The sequence below is a fragment of the Rattus norvegicus genome, chromosome 5 (assembly GCF_021556685.1).
Source record: "Rattus norvegicus strain SHRSP/BbbUtx chromosome 5, alternate assembly SHRSP_T2T, whole genome shotgun sequence".
In the NCBI taxonomy this organism is placed as follows: domain Eukaryota; kingdom Metazoa; phylum Chordata; class Mammalia; order Rodentia; family Muridae; genus Rattus; species Rattus norvegicus.
In genome coordinates, this window is record NC_141538.1 from 81932116 (window position 1) to 81959764 (window position 27649).

Here is a 27649-nt window from a genome sequence, read left to right on the forward strand (position 1 = left end):
AAATGAAAAGTGTGTGAAGAGAGCAGGAAACAGTGATGTGGCAGGGACAGTCCTTCTCCCTCCCCAGAGGTGACATGTGAGCTGAGGGCTGTGGGGAAACCAGGGAGAAGTGTGGCAGGCAGCCTGGGGACAGGCAAGTGCCAAAGCAGAATGAGTTTCTCACTCTTTGAGAAGATGGACAGGCCAGTGTGGAGCTGAGGGATGTGAGGGTGAAAAGACGTCTCCAAGGAGGGCTGAGCCCCCTGAGCCCCTGCGCTGCTCCTGAGGCCATGGAAAAGCAGTTAAAAGCACAAAGGGAAGCCCTTGAGAGGGCAGGGTCTGCTGCTTTTATCCCTACAGGGACATGGGTCTAGGGGCTTTGCACGAGCTGGAAGTGACAGGACAACCTGAGCCACCATTTCAATCTGCTCTTTCCCACCCTTACTTGTGTCCCCTTTCTACCTTGCAAACTCGTCCCAAGCCCTGCTCCTGAGGCCCCCAGGAACAACAAACCCTATGCCTCCCCTTCTGCCTGGGATGTTATTTCTCCTTCAGAGCCGGTGACGCTGTGGGAGGACTCTGGGACTTTCTCTGCAGGTTTCCTATCTCCTCTTCTCCTGCCTCCCTATTTGGGATAACTCTAGCTTTCCTCAGAGGCCAAGGGGGGCTGGGGAGGAAACTACTTACGGACCCAAGTGGGTCCCTAGGAGAACGGCTCTCCTCAGGAGCCACCACACAAGGCAGCTCCTTGTCACCTTATTTTATCATAGTTCTGTGTTCTCCTTGAACCCACAGCTTGCTTTCCTTGGTCCCCAAGGGCTTCCTATAAGGATCACTCGATCATTCATGCTTCCCCGACCCCAGCTATGAATGCACCCTTCCCTGCCCTGTCCCTACTGGGTGTCCCTGAAAATGTCTGCAGGCTATGTGCATGTGTGCATGTGTGGCAACTGTTAAGTGACTTTGTAGTGCTGAGGCAGGAACTGCTCTTTGTGGAGGCCTCTGGAGGGCAGTGTAGGGGACCCTGAGGAAGAAGGAGTACTTTTTTTTTTTTTTCCGGAGCTGGGGACTGAACCCAGGGCCTTGTGCTTGCTAGGCAAGCGCTCTACCACTGAGCTAAATCCCCAACCCCTAGGGTACTTTCATCCTAAAATTCTTCCCTCCTATACCTGGCTTGATTTTGATCCCTCCTCTTTGGCATATTCCCTTTTTAGGAAACCGGAGGCCATACCCAGAGAATGAATGGATGGCTGCTAAATCCACATGGCCAGCAAGGAGTATGTGCTTATAAGGGAGAGGGGCTTTGCTTGGGAGGTAAAAGGGGGCTGATTGCCCTGAAGGACTCCTTCAAGAGTTTTGTGCCCCAGTTTCCCCCTACGTGGAGTGGTGCTTCCTGTGGTCAGTCTGAAAATTCAATGTGCTCACACACGTGAAGGCATTAGCAGGGTGACTGGTATAGGAAGTGCCCATTAAATGTCGGCTGATGTCACCCATACTGCAGGTGGATAAGGTGAGGTCCTGCGTGCTTTCTTCTACAAGAAAGTCCATTTCTGAGGACTCCCCTGTGGGAGTCCCCTTGTGTGTGTGGGGGTCCCAGCTTCTAACTCCCCTCCCCCAAGTACCATCTCAGGCTGGTCCTCTGAGCATAAGATGCAGCCTTTGGGACAAGAGAGGTGCCCAGCAGGGGACTAGCTCTGAGCTCCCAAGTTGAAATGACTGAGGCCCCTAACAAGAGGACCCTGCCCATGCAGGGTGGTGGGTAGATCCCTGAGTTCTGAGCTTTCTCTGGAGATGCCTACTGGACTGATGGATCCTCAAAAACTCCCCAGGTTAAAGAGTCAGCCAAATGTGAGTTCTGCCCCTGTAGCGTGTGCTTGGTGTCCTTGAGCTGTCCCTCACTCCTCAGAGTTAAATTTTCTTAACCACACAAGGAACAGTAACATCTGCTCTGGAGAAATGGCAGGACTCAGAGTCGGTATTTATGCAAATACCTCTTCATAACCAGCCAGCATTCATGTTCTCATGCTGCTGGGTTGGGGAGAGGAGTATGCAGTTATTTCCCAGGTAGACATCTCTCTGACAAAGTCTAATGTATAAATGAGACACAATAAGAGATTAAGAATAAGTACGATCAAATCCAATGATTAAAGCAAGATGGCAGGTGTGTGTGCATCCGAGACAGTCTTTGCCACTGTGATGAAGAGGAGATTTACTATGGCTCATTTTACAGGGTTAAGCCTAAGGCTGCCGGCCTCCACAATGCTTCGGGTCTGAGGTGCAGGGAAGGGGGGCAGGAAAGGAAGCTACTCACCTCGAGATGGCCAGGAAGCAGAGAAAGACAATATACAACTTTCCTGGCCACACCTTCAGTGGCCTACTTCTTCCAGCTATGCCCCACTTCCTTGTTTCTGTCATCTCCCAACAATGTCACTGCTTTATGAATTTATCACTGGCTGAGTCAGGATCCAACTGTCTGCCCATCGGCCTTTAACACATGAGCATTTGGAGGAATTCTCTAACTCGAAGTTATAACAGCCTTCTTCTTCTTCTTCTTCTTCCTCCTCCTCCTCCTCTTCTTCTCCTCTTCCTCCTCCTCCCCTCCTCCTCTTCCTCCTCCTCCCCTCCTCCTCCTCTTCCTCCTCTTCCTCCTCCTCCTCCCCTCCTCCTCCTCTTCATCCTCCTCCTCCCCCTCTTCCTTCTCCTCCTCCTCCTTCTCCTCCTCCTCCCCCTCTTCCTCCTCCTTCTCCTCCTCTTCCTTCTTCCTCTTCTTCATTCCTCTTCTCTTTCTCCTTACTGCCCTGCCCTCCCTCCCCCAACTCTTCCTTCCTTTTCCTCCCCACCTTCTTGAGTACTGAAGGAAACTGAAACTGTGGAAGTCAAATTGCAGATAAGGTGGAATGGGGACCTTTAGATACTGCTGGCTGGACACACATGGCGGACTCCTCTTACCTTAAAACTGAGATTAAATAGAAAATCATTGAGAAACAGTGTTGGCCACCAAGGTCTAGTTGTTAGGCCCGGTATGCAAGAGGTCAGAGACCCGTAGCCATACAGCCCTGAGGTAGATGGTTCAGTTCATTCTCCCTTCTCACCAGGACACACTTGTGATGACGCATTTTTATTTCATCATATCAAACACATTAACATCTCTCTTCGTTTGCCACTTTCTAGTCAGGAGTCTTCCTCCAGGAGTTCAGACCAACTCTAGAAGTCCAGGGAAGAGATGGAGCTGAGCCACTGTGAGGGTCCAGAAAGAGAGGGGCTGGTCCGATCCAAGTGACTTCACAGAGCCTCCCCCATCCGGACCTGCAGCGCATGGTCAAGCCTGTTGGCTGCCGCTGCCCCTGTCACACAGCACAGGTGATTACCGGCTGGAAAGCACAGACACCTGCTCTGCTTCTGACCCTAGAAAAACAGGGAGAACAGTATCTTGGCCGTATGAGCTCACACTTGCTGTGTGAGCGAGTATACGGTCCCAAGACACCCAGAGAGAGACAGCAGTTGCTTTCCATCTTGTCATTAGCTTTCCTTTATCTCCATGAATCCTCATAAAACTGAAGCAGCTGAGAGCGTCGTCTCTGCACTGGTGCTTACCGGTAGAACTTTCCGGAATGATGAAGATGTCTCATATAGTTCAGAGGCTGCTAACTAACGACAGGCAGCCAGTGAGCCCTTGAAATTTGGCTCGTGTCCTGAAGTATTGTCTTTTCAATTTTGCTTCACTTAAATTAATTTAGAGTCAAAGAGCCCCATGTGGCTCCTGGTAACTTGGGTAGACTTAACAGATCTACACCTACAGCAAGAATCCCATTAGGCAGTAAATCGCTTCACTCCCAGCCAGAGCCAACACTCTGCCACCCAGCAGTTGGTGTGCCTGTTAAGCTCAGAAGCCGGCTGAGGTCTCTGGCAGCTTTGGAGACCCATCAAGCTAATTCTGCCATTTAAAAAATAAAGTAAATCTAGTGGAGCTGGAGAGGTGACTCAAGCAGTGCTCTGCTGCCGTGAAAGTGTAAGGGCTGGCGTTTGGATCCCAGGACATAAACACAAGGCAGAACAGTATCTGTCTATAAGACCAGCATGGGGAAGGTGGAGGCAGGAAGAGCCCCCAGGCTCACTGTCCAAGTAGGATAGTGAACTGGTGAACTCTCAGTTCAGTGAGAGAGCCTGACTCAGAAAACACGGTGGGACCAGTGTCTTAGGGTTTCTATCACTGTGGTCAGATACCACAACCAAAAGCAACTTGGGGAGGGAAGGGTTTAATGAGCTAACATTTCCAGGTAACAGTCCTTCTCTGTGTTTGGTCAGGGCAGAAACTCAAACAGGGCAGGCACCTCGAGGCAGGAACTAAAACAGAGGCCATGGAGGGGTGCTGCTTGCTGGCTTGCTCCTTGTGACTTACTCAGACTGCTTTCTTATAGAACCCAGGACCACCTGGCCAGTGGGAATTATTGAGAGAATGTATCATGGGCTTGCTCACAGACCGAAGTTCCCTCTTCCCAAGTGACTCTGACTTGTGTCAAGTTGACTTAAAACCAGCCAGCACAGCCTCCAAGGCCTCTCAGCTGGTAAAAGCATACAGAGGTGGAAGGAGAGAACCAGATCCAAAAAGTTGTTCTGCGCATGCTGAAGTCCACAAATCTACACTTATACCCTACACTCAAGCACAAGTGCTTGGATGTTCTCTCTCTCTCTCTCTCTCTTTCTCTCTCTCTCTCTCTCTCTCTCTCTCTCTCTCTCTCTCTCTCTCAAACACACACACACACACACACACACTACAGTGTTTTAAAGTAAGGTGGAGTGTGAGGACAGCTCCTCACATATGTGAGGACAGCTCCTCGGACAGCTCCTCACATCTCTGTGAGGACAGCTCCTCGGAAGATGTCCCGCGCTTCGTCTCGCCAGCAGGAACGACGCGGCACACACAGGATCCTACTACAGAAAAGCTTTAATGCGTCTTGAGAGGGAGAGCATAAGCTTACAATGCGGAGACGGAGAGTGAGGAATAACCGTCCCTTATATAGGAAACTATCCTCGCCTAGGACGTGTCACTCTCTGACTGGTCGCTGCCAATTATGCCAGATGACGTACCAAAACGTACGTGTCCCTTTGAGTAGGGACGTTACCAGGCGCCTGCGTATTGCCCTTTTTACTAGGTGCGTTCTGCCGGATGCCGGTGCCATCTTGTAATGGAGTTTGTGAGGACAGCTCCTCACATATGTGAGGACAGCTCCTCGGACAGCTCCTCACATCTCTGTGAGGACAGCTCCTCGGACAGCTCCTCACAGTGGAGAGTTACTTTGACCTCTGCTCCTTCCCCTACATAACTTTTAAAATATTAAAGTCTAGTACAAACCGAGAACCAGAGACAGTAGCATGACCTGCTCCATGATGTTTGACCAGGTTCTCTTGTTTTCTGTGGAGCTATCCTGCTTTTATCCCTAAACACGCAGTAGGTTAAGTGACCCTCTCAAAGGGGATAGAGTCAGAAGTAGCATGCAAGATGAGCCCTACCTGCAGTTTGAGACAAACATTGTTCCAATTAGTTAAGATTGAGAAACGCACGTTCCAGGCCCAAGAGACTTTGTGACCGAGTAATAGAGTTAGATGTTCATTTCCTCTCTGTCCCTGAGAGAAGGGTCACCCCCACACAACAGCTTCAGCCCCTCCCAAAGGGGTGGGATTTTCCTAGGAGCCCTGTGAGGTGAATGGCAACCAATCTGATGCGGAAACTCTGAGCTGTTCTGAGTCTTCTCTCTTTAGAACCTTGGGGAGGCCCTAAGGGTGCAGTTCAGTAATATCCCAACAAAACCACCCTGTGGGAAATTATGAAGGTTAAGGGAGATGTTTTGGTAGAACCCAGCAGGAAACTGACTTAGTTGAGATGATAATAATGAAGGCAGAAATAACCCTCTGAGGGCCAAGCCATTCACAGGGGCAGTGAGGGGCCGCTAGGAAAATTACCCATGGATTATCTCACTGAGCCGGGTTTAGTGCCTGACTCCAGAGACAGCTCAGGGACCATCAGACGCACTCTGCTGCCTTTCATCTGTGGGGCTTGAGTAGACACAAACCTTCTTGTTAAACAAAACAAAACAAAACAAAAACAAAACAAAGACCAGCGGTGTTCCTCAGTCACAGCTGGCTTGGGGCAGACCCGGAAGTCAGATTGGGAACTGGAAGTAGTTTTTGTGTCTCTTTTCCTCCTCGAGTCTTTCAAGTTATCTCAACAGGAATGTATTATTTGGAAAGCAGGGGATCAGGGAAGCGAAATGAGCCTCAGCTCTTGTGAGAACTTAAATCGACTGATCATGACTATGTGGAGAACGGTTCTGAAGATACAGAGAACACTGATTGATTGTTCATGTCTGCCAAGGCCTGGGCCCCAGCATCACTGGTAACACTTGCTCCATGTCTTAGAGTTTCTACGGCTTGATAAACACCACAGCCACAAGTAACTTGGGAAGCAAAGAGTTTATTTCATCTCACAGCTCATAGCCCACCATCCAAGGAGGTCAGGGCGTGAGATCAGGGTGGAACCTGAAGGCAGGAACTGAGGTGGAGCATGTGGGAGAGTGTTATTCACTGTCTCACTCCTCATCCAGCTTTGTGAATCTGCCACACAGGGCTCTTTGTTCAGCCCATGGTGCCAGCTCAGATTATCCTGTTTGACCTTTTGGCTTTTATCTGTGCCCTCTCACCTGGATGCTACGTCTTCCAGGGCAGAAAGCCACTCACAGAGTTCACTGATGTACTGAAGTGTGTATACCCAGCCCAGAGCAGCACTGGGCACGTGGTGGCTGCTCATAAATATTTGTTGGATAATGGACTCAATATAGAGGAAAATCTATGGAGCTTTTAGGAGAAAGCATAGAAGTCAATGTTGTGACTTCGAATTTGAAATAATTTCTTTTTCTTTTTTAAGATTTATTTATTATGTGCATGAGTGCACACTAGACAATGGAATCTGATTCCATTACAGATGGTTGTGAGCCATCATGGGGGTGCTGGGAATTGAATTCGGGTCCTCTGGAAAAATAGCCAGTGCTCTTAACCTCTGAGTCATCCCTTCAGCCCGGGATGGTTTCTTAGATGGGACATCAAAACTCTACACGAGTAAGGAAGCACCAGATAAACTTAACTTCATCCTAAGCAAGGACCAGGGGCCAGGGAGACAGCTTAGCAGTTCAGAGCGCTTGTCCCGCTTCCAGACGACACAGCTTTAGTACCCAGCATGCAATTAAGGCATCTCACAACTTCCTGTAATTCCAACTCTGAGAAATCAGACACCCTCCTCTGATCTACGTGGGCACCCACATTCATGTTTAGCCAAATAGATTCTCTGTCTGTCTCTCTTTGTCTTTCTTTCTGTCCTTTTCTGTCTCTGTCTCTGTCTCTCTGTGTCTCTGTCAGTTGGGCTGCACGTTTGCCTCACCAGTGGTGCTCAGAGAAGGCAGAACACAGTCCAAGACAGAGGGTCCCGGACGTGTTTCCCAGATGAGAAACTGTGGGGGCTGGGACAGATGCTGTGGTTCTCAGTCTCCTGTGCACCCAGGCGCTGCTGGGGACCACGGGGAGTTGGAGTTTCCCCTACCCACCAGGCAGAAAGGGGATGGCTGATCCCAGACCTGGGCAGAATCTGGTTTGTTTCCAAGTGAGTGCTGAGAGTACAGAGGGGCTGGAAGAAAGAAGGCCTCCGTAGCTCACAAAGGCCCCCAGCCTTCATCCTTGATGAAGGAGATGGTCCTTGCTCATCCAAACGGCTTTATTGTTATGGTGGGTGTGAATGCAGAATCCTTTCTCAGGGAGAACCAGAGATTAAATACCTTTTGCAGAAAGGGATGCCCGGGAAGGGAAGCTCATTGGCTAAACACTCAGAACCTATCTAGATACCTCATTAGCATGGAGAACTCTAGGTTTTTACGCTCTGTAACCCCTTGTCATGGTCCTTTTGGTGGGGCTTCATGGTTACATGTCCCAGGGCAGGCAGAGCCAGGATCTGGTTCCAAAACTTGCTGTTCTCAGTTCTGAGGTTTCCTGGGGTTTCTGGATCATCTTCAACCTTATCAGTTCTCTGGTGGCACAGTCCACTTGTTCCACTTATGTCTGTCTCTGTTTCTGTTTCTCAAACACATCCACAGACAGACAGTGAGCAGTCAGGTGTGGGACCTTGACATAGTTCAACGTCATTTCTTTCTATAGGCTAAAGTGAGTATAACGTAAACATGTTGACTGTGGGTGCTGCATTTGATTTGCAATTCCCGACAGCCAACAAAAACTAGTGTGACCCCAAACTTCCCAAACACAATGCTGCCCTACAAGCATACGCTCATGTATAAACACACATGCATGCATGTGAGCACATACATTCAAGCGCACACTCAGACACAGAAGAAAGCATATGAGTGAATATTTGTGACTTTGAATTAGGCAACGGTTTCTCAGATTTCACACCAAAACTCCAAATGACTGTGGAAACCGTGCCCATGTGCACAAGGGAGCATTCATTCTCATGTGTGTGCAGTCATAGTGACTAAACGTATACCAAAGAAACACACCCCTCTGTGCATCTGTGCACTTGCAGAGGTTCACACACATACAAGCACACGTGCACCCCCATGTGCCTGTGCACAGGCCTCTACTATCCATCAGGGGCACCTTTTGGCTGCAACTGGTGGATCTAGAGGGAGGTTAGAATGGTCCTCCTCACCTCAATTAACCTAATTTAGACAATCCCTCACAGACATCTGTGGAGGTTTGTTTCCACGGTGATCCTGATTCCCATCAAGTTGAACATGGCGGTGAACCATCACACCTTCCTTCTCAAGACCCATCTGATGGCCAGGTCCTCTTACACAGCCATTCCCTGATTGGAAGAAACTAGCTTGATGCTTGGCCTTGGTAAATCTGGATTTTAGTCTGCAGCATCCAAAGCCCTCTGGCCTCGATCCCAGCTGTGCACCAATGCATTTCTTGCCTCTCCTCCCCTCCCCCCACTTTCCTTCAGCTTGGCGATGGAGTTGCACGGGCCAGGGAGAGAGGACCAGACCTGGTGTATTGACCTTAGCTACTCAGTTAATGAGTGAAGGACTAGGTGGGCAGTAAGAGGGTACAGGCTTTACATGTGCAACTACATATAAAACATATATGCATATGTGCATTAACATATATGTTAATGGGCGAACGATTTCGTAGCTCAAGGGAGATGATGTCTTCTAAATTATGAGGGCTGAGTTGGGGCATCTTGTCTGTGACCTGGTTCATCCTCTTAGAATATGCTCAGAGGAAGTGACAGCTTGCCCAAGTCATGTGTAGATGAGTGTCAGGGGATCATTTCAGAGTGGGGACTTTTTAATCCAGAATCTATTTTTTGGATGGTGCCCTTAGATTTCAATTTCATCAGTCTAGTGGGCAGACTCTCAGGTTCCCCGTTGGAAAACAAAACAAAACAAAAAAACAAAAAACCCCAAAACAACAACAACAACAAAAAGCCCAAGTGTACACATTGAGGGCCCTCCAAGGGTGGGGTGTGTATGCATTTTAATAATGGTGGCAGTGCACTCATCAGACCTGTCTATCATTCTCCCTGCACCATGAAGACGTATCTCAGTGTTAGATACACTCCCCTTCCAGTGCCTGTTCTCTGGGATCCAGTTTCGCGACCACCGGTCTCTGACCATCTACTGTGGACAGCCCCCTTCTCCTCCCGGGCCTGTCTCCCTTCTTCAGCTTGGAGGGAGTCAAGAGTGAGTAGCCTTGCTTTGGCGACTTCAGATTTCGGAGCATGGACACCGTACGTGATGAGGTATCACTGCTGTCTGCCTTTCTGGAGCTGCGTGACTGCCCAGCTGCGGGATGATATGTCTCCCTCCGAAATTGCCTTTAAGACTGTATTATTTTCCCCTGGAGCATGGAGCCTGTGTTTACTGCAGGCCTTGAGACCCTGACTGGCCTCCTTGTGGGTTCTTGCTCACTTTGTGGACACCGGGAGAAGCCCCACCGTGACTCTGCTCACTTGTCCTGCCCCTGCCATCTGTCCTGACCTGGTTTCTGTTGTCTCCCTGGACTTGTCACTTCTCCCACCCAATTTGCAATGAGTCCCTGGCTTCGCATCAGTGACTCAGCCTGGACTCTGACTTAGGTAACCTGTCTTCCATCTCTGGGGACTGAGGAAGGCTTCAGAGACAGGGCCCCATTGAAGTTGTTTCTTGACAGCAAGTGTAGACTTTGGGCTGGAAGATAAGATTGCAGAGATCACAAGTCTTTAATGGGGAAGCCTGGGACAGAGGCAAGATTCCACCCAGGCTTCTTCCACCCTAACACGGGGTCCTTCAGCCAGGCCTGATGCTGCTGGAGAGCTGAGAGATGGGGCGTTGATACTGTCAAGACCTGGTGGGGTGGGGACCTGGGGTGGGGAGAGGATCTTCCTGCTTCCTCTTTATACCTTTAACATGTTAATGGAACCTATTCCAAAATAATAAAGTTTTTGTTGTTGCTGTTTTAATTCTCAAGAAAATAATTGTCATACCTGTGTACGGCCCAGTGGACTCGGGGAAATTAGAGGTCACTTCCCAGAATAGTAGTACTGGGGCTTGGTTTAGGACCCTGTGGTTCCCACCTCCAGAATCTGCTCTTTTACAACCGCCTACTGAGTTATCAGAAGTCCTGAAGCCTGGCCCCGCCCACAGAGGCAATCGTCATTGGCTCAGGGTGTGGCTTCAATTTCAGGAGTTTTTTTTACAAAGTTCTGCATGTGGTTCCAATGTGCCGCTAACTTCAACAGCACCCTGAAGCGGGGCAGGGATGGATTCTGTTAGGTGCAGGCTGGGGAAGGGACAAAATGGGCTCCTCTCAGGGGACAGCATGAACTGAGCCCAGGCTAAAGCGGACGGTTTGTGTGGAAAGCTTGCAAAAGGGTGACTTTGGGGGTGTTGGCAATTAATCCACACAAGATGAGCAAAAAGGGACGGAAGGGTTTGGCTTTCTGCACCCCAGCAGTAGACATGTTCATAGGGTTGATTCACACAAATGACTGGCCTTTCTGGCTGAACTGATCACTCTCAGGAGGTTGGTAGTAATTAGGTTGGGTAGCTAAGAGAAACAATCTGCAGTACAAGTCCCCACAGCATGGGGAGAGAGCTTGTGTGGGGCTAACAGGATAGAGAGTGATAGGATAGACCCTCAACATCCTCCACACATTTAATCACAGGCACAGGTATGTGTGCATAAAGCGTCTAACACACACACACACACACACACACACACACACACACACACACACTCACTAAAAACAGACTCATAATGTTGAGCAATAATTCCCAGAAGAAGAAATAAAGGAAAATATTGATGTGTATGCTAATAAGCGTGTCAGAGGATGCTCAACCTCATGAAAAGCTGGATAAGCAGAAGAGAGACAATGGGTATTTGTTTCTACTCGGTAACAATGAAACTGTTAACGGATCAGTGTTAGGGAAGAGGAAGGGAAGTGATTGTCCCAACTGTTGCTGGTGGAGCACAAATGGGACTTTGTGGGGGCCAATTTGAAGAAATCATGCGAATATAAAGCGCTCCAGTTGGTCTAATAATCCCCCATTAGAATCTTTCCCACCGTGGTTATTTGAATTTCCAGGGTATTTGGATACAGTTGGTAACACTGTTTCTGTAGATTTGAGAAGTGAGGCCTTGCTGGAGGAAGAGTGTCACCGGAGGATGTGAGGTTTCAAAAGCCTTGTGCTAGTTCCAATTGCTCTCCCTGCTCACTTTTTGCCATTCCAATGTGGCCTCTCAGATGCCGCTCCAGATGCCACTCTTCTACCTCTGTGCAGCCATCCTGCCTCTCACCCGTCTGGAGCTATAAGCTAAACACACCTTTCTTCTATTCGTTGTGCTGGTCCCAGTGTTTATCACAGCAATAGAAAACCAACTCACTAAAAAACAACTAACGGAAATGCCGACACCAGTAGAAGGATTCTGTGCCGGGTTTACATTAATTGATTATGTGATAATTAATTAATTGCGTGGGTGAGCATGTGCTCCGTGGCACACATGCAAAGATCAGAGGGCAGCATAGTGCAGGGAGTTGACTCTTTCTTGCCTCCATGTGGGGCCTGGGGATTAAACTCAGTTGGGCTTGCAGGGCAAACACTTATTCACGAAGTCATCTCAGCTCCTGCAGTGTTTTGTTTGGAAATAATGGAAAACTAGAGGGACCCAAGGCATCTAACACAGTTACTCTAAACCTTCTTAACGCTGCAGCCCTTTAACATTTAGTTCCTCATGTTGTGGTGACCCCCATTTCAACATTAAAATTATTCCATTGCTACTTTATAACTTTAATTTTGCTTCTCTTATGAATAGTAATACAAAGATCTGATGTACAGGAAATCTGATATGTGACTCCTGTGGAAAGGTCTTTTGACCTCCCAAAGGGATCTCAGCTCAGCAGCTGAGAACCTCTGATCCAACAACAGACCCATAATGGCTCCCAACTGAGCAAGACGAACCATGGGCAGAGCCCTATGCACTGAGATCCAGAGAGGTTCCTGACTTAAAAGCACACACTGCTCCTGGACAGTGGCAGCTTAGAAGGAAGGACAAGGCTGTGCTGGTTCACAGTGTCAGCCATGACCCCCTTTTGCCAGCATATTAATTTGAGTTTCCAGAATAACCCAGGGCCCTTCCTGGAGTCTTGTATGAGACCACGTTGTGAAACCATGATAAAGAAGTCTGATGTGGGGCTGCGAAACAAGGATGACACGAATAAGAAGAGTTCACACCATGAAAAGAGCATCGTAGCTTCGTGCTCCTGTGTCTGGCTTTCTCCCAACTCCATTTCTGTTTGGTTTCAGGGACAAGGGGCTGAAGTGCATATTTTATATACCAGAGCAGACCTGGCCTCTCGGTTCTCCTTCAGTACCTATCTGGCATCTCCTACCCCAAACTTTCCAGTCCTTTGTCCCCGAAGCTCGTTCCTATGTGATCCAGACAGTTTGGTCTCCCCTTCTTCTCCTTTTCTCTTTGTTTCTTTCTTTCTCTTTCCCCCTTTTCTTTCTCCCTCCCCATGGCAACTTCCCTGGCCTCCTTTCTTGGGGGTTAGTGAACTCACCTGCTTGAGATCAGTTCCCCAATAAATCTGTGTGTGTGTGTGTGTGTGTGTGTGTGTGTGTGTGTGTGTGTGTGTAAAATCTGGCTTCAATTGGCTCATTTCACTGGTGGAGAAATAGCTTGTCACTTTCATCCATACTTGAGCAGAGTCAAGTTCAAATCCTATGTTACCACTCCCTGCTCTCTGTCCCCAGAGACATTACTCCCTGTACAGGGTTGGTAAGTATGGCGGCAGAGAAGGATGGAGATTTAAATGATTTAAATGATGTGGCCCCTCTGTGACCCCCCCATGCACACATTTCACTGACTGCTCAAAGTTCACTCCCTCTGACAGACCCTTAGAGTAGGACACTTCTTAACTCAACCAGCCTATTACCGACTTTCTCCCTTTAAGGCTCAGCCATCAACTTTCTGGAGATTTATTCATGGTTTCATTTCAAATTTTCTATTCGTGAACTCCCAGGGCAAGTCTCCAGTCTGGAAGCCATTCAATGTCAATTTTATTACTTCCTAGGATGGGTAGCCCAGCCCTCTGTGACCTCCGGAGGCCTCTGGCTGCACGTGACATTTTAAATACTAACTATGGGGTGCTTGTCTTAAAGAGAGGAAGAATTAAGTTCAAATTGCGGCTCTTTAGAAATCCACAAAACGTGAGTGAGTTTTTTAATGGAAAGCCCCTCGCAAGCTCCACTAGGCAAGGTCAGGAAGGGAGAGCTCCATCCCCTCCCCTTTTCAAAATCAACGGGGAATATTTGTTTCCTTTAAACAGAGATGACCTCGGGCTCTTTTTTTTTTTTTTTTTTTTTTTGACATAAAATGGCAGGAGTCACTCAAAGGCAAAGTGGAGCCACAGTTAAGCCTGCAAATTAGGGGGCTTCTTCTGCACAGCCAGCTATTTAGAACTGAACACTCCACTTACGGTCGCCCACTCGGGGCCTGGGGAGATGGCTCGGTAGGTAAACTGACCGTCCTGCCACCTTCGCATTGGAGGAGCTGAGTTGGAGCTCCGTAATGGACGTGAAGAAGCACAGGCTTTCGCCCCCAGCACTGGGGTGACAAACGGGCAGATCCCAGGGCCAGCTCTCCTAACCAACCTACTTGCCAAGCCTCAGGCCAGTGAGAGAATGTGCTTGAAACAGAAAAGGAGGAGGTGTCTGAGGATTGACGTTCATGGCTGTCCTCTGACCTCCATGAGCACCTCCGCACACATAAACGCACACCCACGGAATAAAAATAAACACACAAAGTGACCTTTTCACAGCAAGATCCATCACCAAGGGAGGCCTGGGGAGCTGTGGGACTGCCTTTACCTTGAGGCTTCCGGAAGGCATGTGTTTAGCTCTGGGCAGATCACATAAGCACATGAAGGACAGAATGCTTTCAGATGGACTTCCGGTGAACACGCAGGTTATTGAGCAGCTGTTCAGAAAGCAGCGTTAGAAATCAGCTTGATAAAACCAAGTGGTATGGTAGCTATCTTGGTCATAGACCACAGACCCTGAGACCAGGCTGCCTGGCCTTTAAGCTGGCCTCTGCTCATAGCCATAAACTTGACCCATCTTTAAAAGGCAAGCAAACAAAACCTCCTGTATATCTTAAACTGATAATCAGGATTACTTCTCTGACATGCATAGGGTGGGCATGGAAGACTGATAACCTTGAATGGCACCCTGTCATCTGAGGGCTGAGGGAAAGTTCTCCAACCCCCCTAGCCACCCTTTCACCCCTCACAGTTCTGGAAAAGGTCCTCAGAGTCTCATTCCTTCCTTTATGAAAGTCGTGGCAGCATTTCTGCCCCACAGAAGAAATGCTCTGGGGCTTATTCTCACAGAGTCTCATTTTGCCCCTTCCCTGAACCTCATCGCTAGTGCCTACTTCAGCTTCAGCCTTCGCTGCTGGGCTCCTGTTCTGTGCCAACTTGACTAGGCTACGAGGTGCCTGGGTATCAAAGCAAACATTATTCTGGGTATACTCAAGACCATTTCTGAGGAGAATGAGATCTGGACGGGTGAGTATGAAGGCTGGATTCTCAGAGTGGAAGGCCTGCTCGGGACATTCAAGCTGACCTGAGGTGTTGGGGATCTTCTTCAGTCTGGCCACATGGAGCTGGGATGCTGGTCTTTCCCTGTCTTCATTCTCCCACTGAAATACTCAATTCTTCCTGAGTCTTGGGTCTATGGCCTTCAGACAGGAGCTCTCGGCCTTTGACCCTGTGCCTTAGGCCTTTGGACTTGCTCTGTAGGTCAGCTTGCTGGCAGCATTTTGAGTTTGTCATGTTAACCAATTCTTTATGACAAATCTATTTAGTCACCCACAATCCATGTATCTATCATCTGTGTGCCACGTTGCTATCATATGTGCCTATGATATCTATCTATCTATCTATCTATCTATCTATCTATCTATCTATCTATCTATCTATCATCTAAGTGTGTGTGTGTGTGTGTGTGTGTGTGTGTGTGTGTAGGTCAGAGAACAACTTTGAGAGTTAGCACTACCCTGTTGGTTTGTGGGGTCTGGAGACTGGTATAACTTAGGCTCTCAGGCCTGTGCTCAATCAAGCACACCACTGTCTAACAAGTCATCTCACTACACACACACACACACACACACACACACACACACACACACACACACCCATCCATACACATGGCCTAGAAATCTATATATTTTTATATACCACATGACACATATATGTCAGCTCTTGGTTCTTTTTCTCTATAAAATCCTGCCTAACACAGGTTGTGAGCTCAGTAGCAGCAGGGAGCCTCCCTGCTAAACTTCCTGCTCCTCAGAGCCTAGGACCCACAGGAGATCTGTTAGTGTGCTGAAAGCTGATGGTGACCGGGTAAGGCGGGATGCCTGTGCCAAGGCTGTCACCCTGGGACTCAGCTCATTTAAACCCTTAAGTAAGGAAGCATTCGGAGGACCTGTGAGGTGAGTGACTGTCTCAGTAGGACCTTTGTTTCTCACTCTCCTCTGGTCTTTGACTGGGATAAACCTCACCCCACCCCCCAGTCTCCAAGGATGTGGGACTCTCCTGTAGGGTATACAGAGCTCTCCATGGATGCACAGCCTTTCCCCTGGTGCTTGCTACTGGGTAGGAACTCCATCAATACTATTTGTTATTTTGTGTTATCACGTGAGGTTATTTGTGATTATTGAGTGGTATAGAAGCCCCCAAAGGGACATACTGGTCTAATTTTATACAAGTGGTATGGGGACTAAGAGACCCCTCCCTAGGGCACACCGCCCATGCACAGCAGGTGTGGGAGTTAAACTCTCTGAGGGGCCCTAAGCACCATACTTCCTGAAAGACCACTCTAACGGATGCGGGCATCATCATGCCCAGATCTCTGCTTCCGTTTCAGATAGAAACGTATGTCTTTATACTTCCTGGATTACCTTTCCATTGACTTTGGGTAAGGCCAGATGGCTTTAGATGTGACTCCTGTGGAGGAGGACTTAGAGGCATGGCCAAGATCGGAATGGGCTCTTTGGTCCTCTGATCTACCACTGAAACACCCAGTTTATGGGCTGAACTTGACAACCCAAACCCTGTAGCCAACCCAGGCTAACCTGTACTCAGAACACAGCAGTTAATAGACATACTCGTGAGGCAAGGAAGAAAATGAAAGCTGACCATCAGAAAGCATTGAGTTTTAGAGTGGTTTGCTAGGCAGCATTAGTGTTTCAATTACTGACTAGCATATTCTCTAAAAAAATGGCTTTTAAATGTCATAAGCAGAGGAGCATGAAATGAATCAATGTTGAAGTCACTGGTAAGAGTGCAGGAGACGTTACTGTCACCCAGGTCACCTTCCTTTAGTCATGTGAGAAATTTTTCTATCTTCTTATGTTAGTCAGGGACAGGTAGCCATTTCTGCCACAGCCCCCACCCCCACCCCAGACGGTAGCAATAATATTCAGGGAACTGCCACCTACCTCTCTTCCTCTGCTACAGAAGTCACAGAAGAGACTCATGCTGAGGTAGGAGACACAGGAGGACTTAGCTACACCTGTCATGGAGTCACTTCACTGGGACCACAGTGGAGACCCATGAACAAAAAAATCAGGTTTTTGAGTATCCTAACGTCCAGAGAGTATTTGCGTCTGCAAAAACAGGGCCGTCCAAACCCATACTCAGGGCAAGTGAAGGACATGGGATGGGATTGCTGAACTCCAACACTCCAGATTACACAGGGAGGAGAGCAATTCTGCTACAAAGTTCTCCAAGACTTGAGGACTTCTGTCCACCTCTCCCTCTTCCAAGGTCACATGAGCATACACAAACCTTTAGACTGAAAGCCATGTGGATGCATTCTGTGGGCTCACAGTAAAGCAGGGACACAGGAACAGCAGGCAAAGGGCTCTGGGCTGGGGAGAGGAGGCGCCACTGACTGGCTTTCACGAGGCCTCCGTATGCAGGAACTGGGGGTCTGGAGGCACTTTCGACACTTGGCAAACATGTAAATATGTACTGCCCAGTGTGACTGCCATCGGCATGGCCGAGTCACAACCCATGAATAGAGCTGATGAGGCCAGAGGGCAGCAGTGTCACCTCTGAGATGATAGTCATCTCTGCTGTGTGACAGTCAGTGCAGAGGTGGACAGGGAGGAAGAGTGAGTGAGAAAGAGAAGAGACGCACACAAGCAGGAGTGCACTTGGGTGCCTTGCATGCCCAGCGAGGAACACAGATGCTTATAGTTCACTCAAATGTAAACAGATGACAGTAAATGTGAAATGTTCTTCACCGTGTAAGATCTTCCCAAACATATGTGAGGAGGAAAACCATGAAAGGAAAAAAAAAGATTGCTGTATTAGAGGAAACACAGTTTTGCAAATCTTATAAAGAAAAAAGTAAAGAAATTAGAAATCTGATAGTACAATGGTTAAAATAATTGTAACATATAGGGAAAAGAGAAAATAATCTCAGAGGTTAATAAGAATAAAGATGAAGAGGTAAAAGCAGGAGAAAAACCCAGTCTGAAAATGCATGTCCACTAAGTACACAAGACATTCCGCTTTGCTGACGATGCTAACGACACTAACGAAGCAACACATTCATAATCACTTCTCCCCTCACCAGTTGCCCATTGATGAAAACAGGGAAGATCAGCAGAGGTCAGGATGTAATAACCCCCAAGTTCTTTCTAAGGTATAGACCTTTAATGGTAGACTCATAGCAGTAAGATTCCCTAGTCTACCTGTAGTACAATTAAGGGTAGAGTTAAAGAAAATTATCCTCTTTCTTCTAAAACATCTCACTTGTCTTTTATATTTATTTGCTTATATATGCATATAAGAACAATGGCTAAAGGGAAAGAGGGCATGAATTTGGAGGGGGATGACGGGAGAGGCTGGAGGGAGCAGAGGGAGGAAATGATGGAAACATGTTTTAATTGAATAGAAAACTAAGCGGTGAGAACTTTCGGGATGCCAACATAATCGTATTCACGGCGAAGGTCACAACTTGAGACAATGCTATTTATCACTGAAAAGAGAAAAAGTGGGCAACTTTAGCAAGTATAGAAAAGGAGCAAAAGCAACCCAAGAGGAAAAGGAAGAAGGCTACTATAATACAGATAAAGCTGAAGTGAGTCTTCTAGAGATGACCACCACCACAGCAAAACCCAGCAAAAAGACAACATCACCCAACGGAACTGACAAAGACCAAGGTCCTGCTCTTCAAAGGGATTGTGTGGTGGTTTGAATATGCGTGGCCCATGGGAGGTGGCACTATTAGGAGGTGTGGCCTTATTGGAGTAGATGTGGCCTTGTGGGGGTGTCACTGTGGGGTGGCTTTGAGGTCCTATGCTTAAGCTCTGCCTGTGTGGAAGAGACCCTCTTCCTGCTGCCTGCGGAAGACAGTCTCCTTCTGTCTTCCATGCATCAAGATATAGAATTTTTGGCTCTTCCAGCACCGTGTCCACCTACATGCTGCCGTGTTTCCCACCATGCTGACAACAGACTGAACCTCTGAAACTGTAAGCCAGCTCCAGTGAAATGTTTTAATCAGAGTTGCCTTGGTCATGGTGTCTCTTCACAGAAATAGAGATCTTGACTAAGGGAGTGTATTAAATATACCAACCTCTGGTAAATTCACTCCAGGAAAAAAATGAACACAGAATAAAAACAGGGAAGAGGGGATTTGTACATGTAGGGGTTGTATGGTGAAAAATCTATTCAGTGCATAAGAACATCTGCATTAAAACGGACAATTCTATCAAAATCTCTAATTACCATAGGCTCCCACAACATGTTCCTTGCTCTTGTGAAATCAGCCTCAGTGATACCCAGGCGACATTAACTCCTTCCTGTTGTCGTGTCCCCTCCTGGCGAATTACAAATGCATCAAATAGCCACACAGTGACAATGTCTGCCAGGAGCTCCACTTGTCAAAACTGGCTCCCAACTCTTACCAAGATGTGTCAGGGCTGCGAGAAGAGATGACGTCATCTGACCGAGGCTCTGATTTTCTCTGGATCTGCGTGCCACCCTGACCGTCGCTGGCCTCCCAAGTCACCTGTGGCCTCCTCTGCTTGGCTAGGCCTGAGATCTCAGAGTGTTTCTCCGAGACGTCTACACGTCACACACTCCTAAGCTCCCGTGTAGCTCTAGCCTTTCACACTGAGCTTTCTTCTTGGAGTTCTCGTTCTGAGACGCTCCACACAGTGGGCTTCGCAGCTACACCATGTAAGAAGCATCAGTGTGTGCTCTGAGCGCCGCTTCTGCTGAGAGGCCAAAACAGGCGTGAGGGCATCCCTGGAACATTCTTGGTGCGGACAGTTCCTAACTCAGTTTTCAGAGTCCTCTGCAAACACAAACAGATATCGTGGATGGCGACGGGGGCTTCAGCTTCCAAAGTGTCTTTTTCTACATCTGCCAGGAAACTATGTAGACACCCAGACCCAACACTCAGATGTTAGCTGGGTGTGTGACTCTTACCTACCATACTTACCTGGAGAGACATAATAACTTGCCATATACCACTTATTATTCAGCAACATTCCATTTCAAAATACCAGGAAGGAAACCAAAAGAGGGAAGTGGTTTTGGGGTTCAGGCCTTACATCTTACTCCAAGGCTTGTCTAAGTGCAGGGCATCTGAGTTAAGAATCTTGGATCTTTTTCTCTCCCCACATTTCAGCGTAGCTAGGGACATGGCCCCTGAGAGAGGAGACTGTGAAGACAGAATCTGTGAATGAGCTTCTCTAAATGCATGGGTGAGATGATCGAACCCCCTGCACCCACTCTCTGGGGAGATCTTCCCGTGGACGGTTTCAGGTCTTGGTTTGACATAGTAGTCTAGGTTCTGGTACTATAACAAAATACCAAAGGCTGGGTACTTTATCATGAAAACAGGCTTAATTTACAGGATAAAGTTCTGAGATCTGGTAGCCTCATCTGTTCCATAATCTGGTGAGGTCCTTTGCTGACAGCAGTTGCAGGTGTGGATGTGTGGATGCGACCACACAGTGAGAGGAGGCAGACGAACTGAGCGGCTGACCGCTTTCCTTAACACAGGCTCTCTTGGGACTGTCACTTGTGGGAGTGACAGAATTCCCAACAAAAACCGACTTAGTGAAGAAACGTTTATCTCAGCTCACCCCATTATAGCAGGGAAGCCATGGTGGTAGGAATATGGGGGGACTGCTTACATGGCATCCACAGTCAAGGAAGCCAAGAGCTTAGCTCACTTTCTCTATAGTATTCAGTCTGGGACCCTCAACCCAAGAAATGGTGCTGCCCACATTCAGTGAAGGTCTTCCTACTTCAATTAACCTTATCTAGAAAATTCTTTAAGAACATGTCCCAAAGTCTGTCTCCTGGGTGAGTCTAGATCCTGCTAAGATGACAATCATGTAAACCCTCACGGAGCTAACCAGGGTCTCATTGTAACATTATCTCCTCGAAGGCAGTGTTCCCACTGAACAGAATACTTCCCCTTTCAACCCATCATTTATCAATATGCCCACAATGAGGAACAAGCCTCTATCTCCTGAAGTGTTGGGGACTCACTCAAACCATAGAAGTCGGGGCTCCGGGTGGATGAGTTGGGGTTCTCCATAGATACAGAAAAACAGAGAGAGAGAGAGAGAGTGTGTGTGTGTGTGTGTGTGTGTGTGTGTGTGTGGGCTCTGCAAAGATACCACGTACTCTATCAACTGCTTGTCAAGTAACCTCCATCAGAAACAATACAAAAGATGACAGAAAAGTGCCCACCAGAAGGGCCTATCCCATTCCCATTAGCTTTCCTCACTGTGATCCTCCCACATTTGAGTGCACACACATTTGCAGCACACAAGCATTTGCAGTGCACACACATTTGCAGTGAACACAGTTGCTTCTCAAGAATCAAGAAGACACTCCAGAACATGTGGGCTCAGGTAATGTCCAACACCAGGTTCATACACTTGTGCATCTCTGATATACTACTTCACAGGGATTGAGACTGTAATAAACACTAGTTAATAGGTAAGGAACTGAGGCACAGAAGTTCAGCAACTTGACTGGGCTCTTACTTCTGTTGTGGTCAGACATAGAGCCTAATCTAGCAGAGTCTTGGTGTGGAATCCCTAGGGTCTGCTGCCTGCCTGTGACAAGGGCTGTCAGGTGCTCAGTGGAGAGAGATTGGGAGGGGTCAGAAGATGCAGCGTTGGCTTTTAGCTGGATGTGACACTTAGGAAAAGCGCCAGTAAGGAGGGTGGAGCAGCTCCTTGATTCAGAGGTGGGGCGCTGGGGAGAATGATTCTGGCAGATGAGAGAGAACATAACAGACAGCGTCACTGCCCAATCAAAGCAGTGGAGGGACCAGAAGATGCAGCACCATGGCACCATGGAGAGGGCAAGCCAGGAGCTGCAGACTTCCCCAGCAGGTGCACACAGCACTGCATGCCGCTTGCTCCTTAGCTCTGGGAGCAGGCAAAGTGCTCCCACCTGGTTCCTTCCAGGGCTTTGGCATCTGATCCACTGACCCACTGACCCACTGACCCACTTCACAAACAGCAGCTGCCAGCTCCGCCCCCGTCCCTGGCAGAGGCTGTCCCTAAAGGCTTACTCCTGAGCAGCCAGACGGGAAACCAACAGGCCAGGGAGCTCTGTGTGCTTCCACCGACAGAGTGTCTGGCCCTGTCAACTGAGGTTCCTGCAAGGCCTACCCCCTGCCCCAGAAGGTGGTTGGTGGGGCAGCCTGAGGCTGAGACAGTAGTGAGGCATCTGCCTGCTCACATCTCAGTGGGTCAGGAAACAGAACTGGGAATCTGGCATTTTGTTTTCTCCTTTCTCTCTCTTTTATTCTGTCTGGAACCCCAGCCCATGGGGTGGATCTGCCCATACACAGGAGGAGTCTTCCCTCTTAAGTGAATTGTCTCTGGAAATGCCCTCACAGATATGCCCATGAGTGATCTTCACTGATGCCCTAGGCTTAACTTTTCAAATTACGTTCACCATCATAATGGACCATCACACCCATTCATCCATTGACTCATGTGTCCATTTTTCCTGGAAGAAGCAGCCTCTTGGATACACCCAGAAATAATGCTGTGCCATTTTTCCAGCCCTAATCCAGGCAAAGGCACACCAAACATTGGCCACCACAGCAAGATATCCGTGTGGACCAACGGTCATTCAGTCAACAAGCACTTTCTGAGTACCTAGGGTGGAGTTCAGGGAAGGCATACCTATTAGCTCTGAGGGGCGACAAACACTGGTGGAGCCATGGTGGGGACCTCTCTTCCTTAGGGTATCCTTCCTCCTCCACACGACCAAACTGACCTCATCAAAGTCATCTTCTCCTTTTGGTCCCTATTGGTGTTACCACAAAGAACTCAAGAGTTCAGCCAGAAAGCGTCCCTGCCCCCTCGCTTCCTTTTGGCCTACACTGAGGCCATTGAGCTGCCCTTCAAAGCCTCTTCCTGCCCTGGTTTCCTGTCTGCCTGTGATTAGAACCCACTGTGTGGGCCCAACCTCTGCCTCCTCCTGGCAGAGTCTGTGCTTTGGCCCTTACCCCCCTCTTGCCTGTGATTCTTGCTACTTCCAGGCTTAAGATTCCCTTCCTGGGGGCTGGAGAGATGGCTTGGTGGTTAAGGGCACTGACTGGTCTTCCAGAGGTCCTGAGTTCAAACCCCAGCAACCACATGGTGGCTCACAACCACCTGTAATGGGATCTGATGCCCTCTTCTGGTGTGTCTGAAGACAGAGACAGTGTACTCATATACATAAAATAAAATATTCCAGGTTTCCCTTCTGCCCTCAGGGCAATGGGGCCCTGAGTTGTGTGCCTCCCTAAAGACTCTGCTGAATCTTTCGCTCTTCCAGAGCTCATGGGATAACACACTCAATGGCACTGGTGTCCCCATAAGAGGAGACACTGAGAACACAGCAAAAATGATTGTTGTGTGGCTTTTCTTAGGATAACATGGAAGATATGGGCCCAGGGGTAGCAGAGCGGGACCCAATATTTTCAGTTTGAGGATTTTTTTGGTTTTGTTTTTAATGACTTTTTATCCCCAACAATAGAGAATTAGTTTCAATTTCACTGTGGCTTTTTTCTTTAGCAGTAAGTTTTTATTTTTCTGAAATGCAGCCCATTTTCCCTCACATGCAACAAGTCTCTCTGTGCCTGTTAAACTACAGAAAGGAGAGGGTGGGGGGGGTCTACTCTCACACAGTCAATCAACAATTACAGAGACAGAGACTCGGCCCCTGCTATAGAAGAGACACAGATACACCATCAAAACAGTAGACAATGAGAGGGGGAGAGACCATGTGGCAAAGCACCCTAAACCCCTTAGAGTGATTGCTCCCCCAAATCTGAGGCCCTTCTTCACCCGAGAAGCCTGTAACACTTGCCAATAAACAACATCTACTTTATATTCCACCATTTCTGGTTTTTTAAAATCTGAAGGACAAAGGCAAATAACCCACCCACCAGCCACTACCAATGTGAGCAAGTCACCCTAGATGAGGCACTGACAACAGGCCAAAGGAACCATCCCACCTAAGTTCAACGAGGCAAACCAGTGAGTTCTGTGGGGTTCCTTACAGGAGGATGGACTACTGAAAGCAGTTGCATCACCATCACTGAGAAGCTTCCCCCGGAGTGCAGCGTGTGAACCACAACCCGGAAAAGCTGCGCCACGGGAGTTTCCTGCATGACAATTTGGAGAAATCCCCTCTCCTCAGCAGTAATTACTGCTTCTATAACTGTGAGGAAGGGACTTGTGAAGTTTATTTCTGGAGTCTCATGAGCCTCCTTACTCCCTCCAGGAGGGGCTGTTTAGATCCCGAAGCTGCGATGCAACAACGCTCTGCACTCACCCCTGACCCCCAGCAGGAGGCGCTCTCAGAGTCCACCGGAGCACAGTCCGGATCAAACAAATTTCCTGCTCTGAACCCTTCCTTGCCTCCTGCTCTGCTTTCAGGACTTCCAAACCAAGACACCCCCTCTTTCTTCCACAGAAGATATTCTTTTATTCTTTCTCCCTAAGCCATTTCAGCATTTGATGTCGTGAAGGTCTGCCTGGGTGCCTGTCCTAGTTAGCTCTAATTGTTAGCACAGCCTAGAATTATGTGAGAGAATAAACTCAATTGAGGAATTGCCTAGGGTAGATTGACCAGGGACATGACTATAGGGAATTAACTTAATTAATAATTGATGTGTCAGAGCTCTGCCAGCCCACTGTGGGCAGCAACATTCCCTAGAAAGGTGGTTCTGGGCAGTATAAGAAAGCCGACTAAGCTTGAGTCTATGAGCAAGGCAGAAAGCATATCAGTAAGCAGCACTCCTGCATGGCTTCTCTTTCAAGTACCTGCCTTGACTTCCTACAGGGATGAACTGTGATCTGGACACGTAAACCCTTTCCTCTCCTCAGTTGTGTTTTATTTATAGAAATAGAAAGGAAACTGGGACAGTGCCCATGTCCTCCACGTCACTATGATCTAGAAGAGAATAGGGAGCTGTCCTTGTCTGAGAATATGCTTCACTTGGCATATGCAGCAGGCCCTCCCTCAGCGCTGCAGAATAAATGAACAGAAGCAAGGTGCTTGTTATGAATACAACCAACCAATGGGTAGAAGGCGTGTTCTCAGTCTTATAAAGGACATTTATAAAAGCAACAACAGAAAAATCGTAGTTACATCATACCCTGTGCTGAACAGCCAGGAACTTCCCCCCTGGTCGGGAACGTGCCCAGAATGCTTCCTTTCGCTGTTTCTTTTCAACACAAAACTAAGAGTTATAGTCAGAGAATCAGAACAATTTCCATTCTCATGTGAAAAGGATCAATTATTTATTTTTGAATTGACAAAAATTATATATATTTGTGGTATACAACATGCTGTTTTGAAATATGTATACATTCTGGAATGCCCGAATCAAATCTGTGAACACCTTACCCTACCTCTTTAGCATTTATTTGTGAAAGGAATGCTTAAAATCTATTCTTAGCACAATTCGAGTATACAGTGCTCTGCGTCTTTAGATATTAAGTGCAGCCCTCACCTCTCACCAAAGAAACCCCCTTCTGCTGCAGATGGAGATAACGCAGGAAACCACAACAGGGCAAAATGCAAACAGTAGACCATGATGTCCATGGGAGTGTCCAGGGCCAATAGACACATCTGCAACACAACCCCTGCACCCAAGGCCCAGGGAACGCCATGAAATAGGGGCAGGAAGGTTGGAAGAGTCAGGGGACAAAGACTTCTGTGAGTGACAGGGATGTTGCACACATGGGATTCCAATTATACAATTTTATAAACAAGACATGGGCGATAGCATCACTGAGTGTCATGTCAATGTGGGTAGGGAAGAATCTCACAAAGCCGCACCCTTAGATGAAGAGCTACCGGAAATCAGTGTGTGCAGAGAGAGGGAGAATCAGTCTTCTGATGAACGCCCGAGAGGTCATCCAATCAAGTCATCCCTAAACAAATACACACATGAGAGACACCAGGCAGACTCAGCAGGTGGGGTTTACTTGTATAATAGCGATCCAAGAAGAAGGCGTTGATAGTTTGCTAGGGAGCAGAGGTAATGGGAAGGGTTGGAGGCAGGAGAAGGAGGGGCAGAAGTAATGGAAACACGGAATCTGTCTTAGCTGGTGTCCTTGTTGCTATGATGACAAACCATGACCAAGCAACTTCAGGGAGGAAAGGGTTTATTTCATAGTCCATCATTGAAGAAAGTCAGGATAGGAATTCAAGCAGGGCAGGAACCTGGAGCGGGGAGCTGATGCAGAGGCCATGGAGGGTGCTGCTTACTGGTTTGCTGCTCATGGCCTGCTAAGCCTGCTTCCTTATAGACCCCACAACCACCATCCCAGGGATGGGTACCACTACCATGGGCTGGGCCCTCCCCAATCACTAACTGAGAAAATGCTCTACAGGCTTGCAACAGCCCAAGCCTATGGAGGCATTTTCTCAATCAAGGCTCCATCCTCTCAAGTGACTTTAGCTTGTGTCAAGTTGACCTAAAATTATCCAGCACCATACTCATGTGTAAAATTATCTAAAAATTTAAATGAAAACTACTTTTAGCAATTTTCAAGTATACAGTACACTGTTATTACCCACAGTTACTATGCTGTGTGATAGATTTCTTGAAAAAGTCAATTCTTAAAAATTAAATTACAAGCACTTAGATTAGGAAGAAGCAAAATTTTTTTATATTCAACTGATATGATGTCAGATCTTGATTCTGAAGAATTGAGAAGACCCATAAAAACTAACAAATGAATGGACCAAAGTTACAGGGCAAAAAGTAAGTTCCAAAAATGTCAGTTGACTTTCCTTTTACTAGCAACAAACTATCCCAAATGGGAAGTAAGAAAACAATCCCAAGGGTAATATGAAAAGAGAATAAGATACTTAGAAACAAGTGTAACCAAGGAGGCAGGACACTGAGAACAAAATAGCGCCACAGTATATGAGCTGGAAGCAAATGAAAAGACAGTCAAAGTTCATGAGTTGGAGAATGGACTGTAGGCAAGAGGCCAGTTCTCCGAAGGAGTTACCACAGGTTCAGTGCAATTCCCATTGAAATCCTAGTGGGCTTCTCTTTTAGGTTTCTTCAGAAATGGAAAAAACGATTCCCAGATTTTTGAAATTGCAAAGAATTTTGAATATTCAATACAATTTTGAAAAAAAGAACAAGTAATTTCAAGACTTGCCACAAATGTATAATAATCAAAATGATGATAAAACTTGTATACAGATAAGATCATATAGAATGGTTATATTTAGGAATACATACAAAACATACATTCATGCAGTAACAATGTAAAAAGAGGCCCTGACTATGAAGGAGAGCAGGGAGGGGTACATGAGATGATTTAGAAGGAAGGGAGATTATAATTATATTATAACCTCAGAAACTAAAGAAGGATGGATACATAGATCATGGAATATAGTAAAGAGTAGAAATAAACTCACAGTTTTGGCAGCTGATGGTGTGTGTGTGTGTGTGTGTGTGTGTGTGTGTGTATGTGTTTATACCTGTTTGTGTACATGCACATGCATGCATGCATGAGATCTCATGCATGACAGGCAAGCAGTGGATGGGCT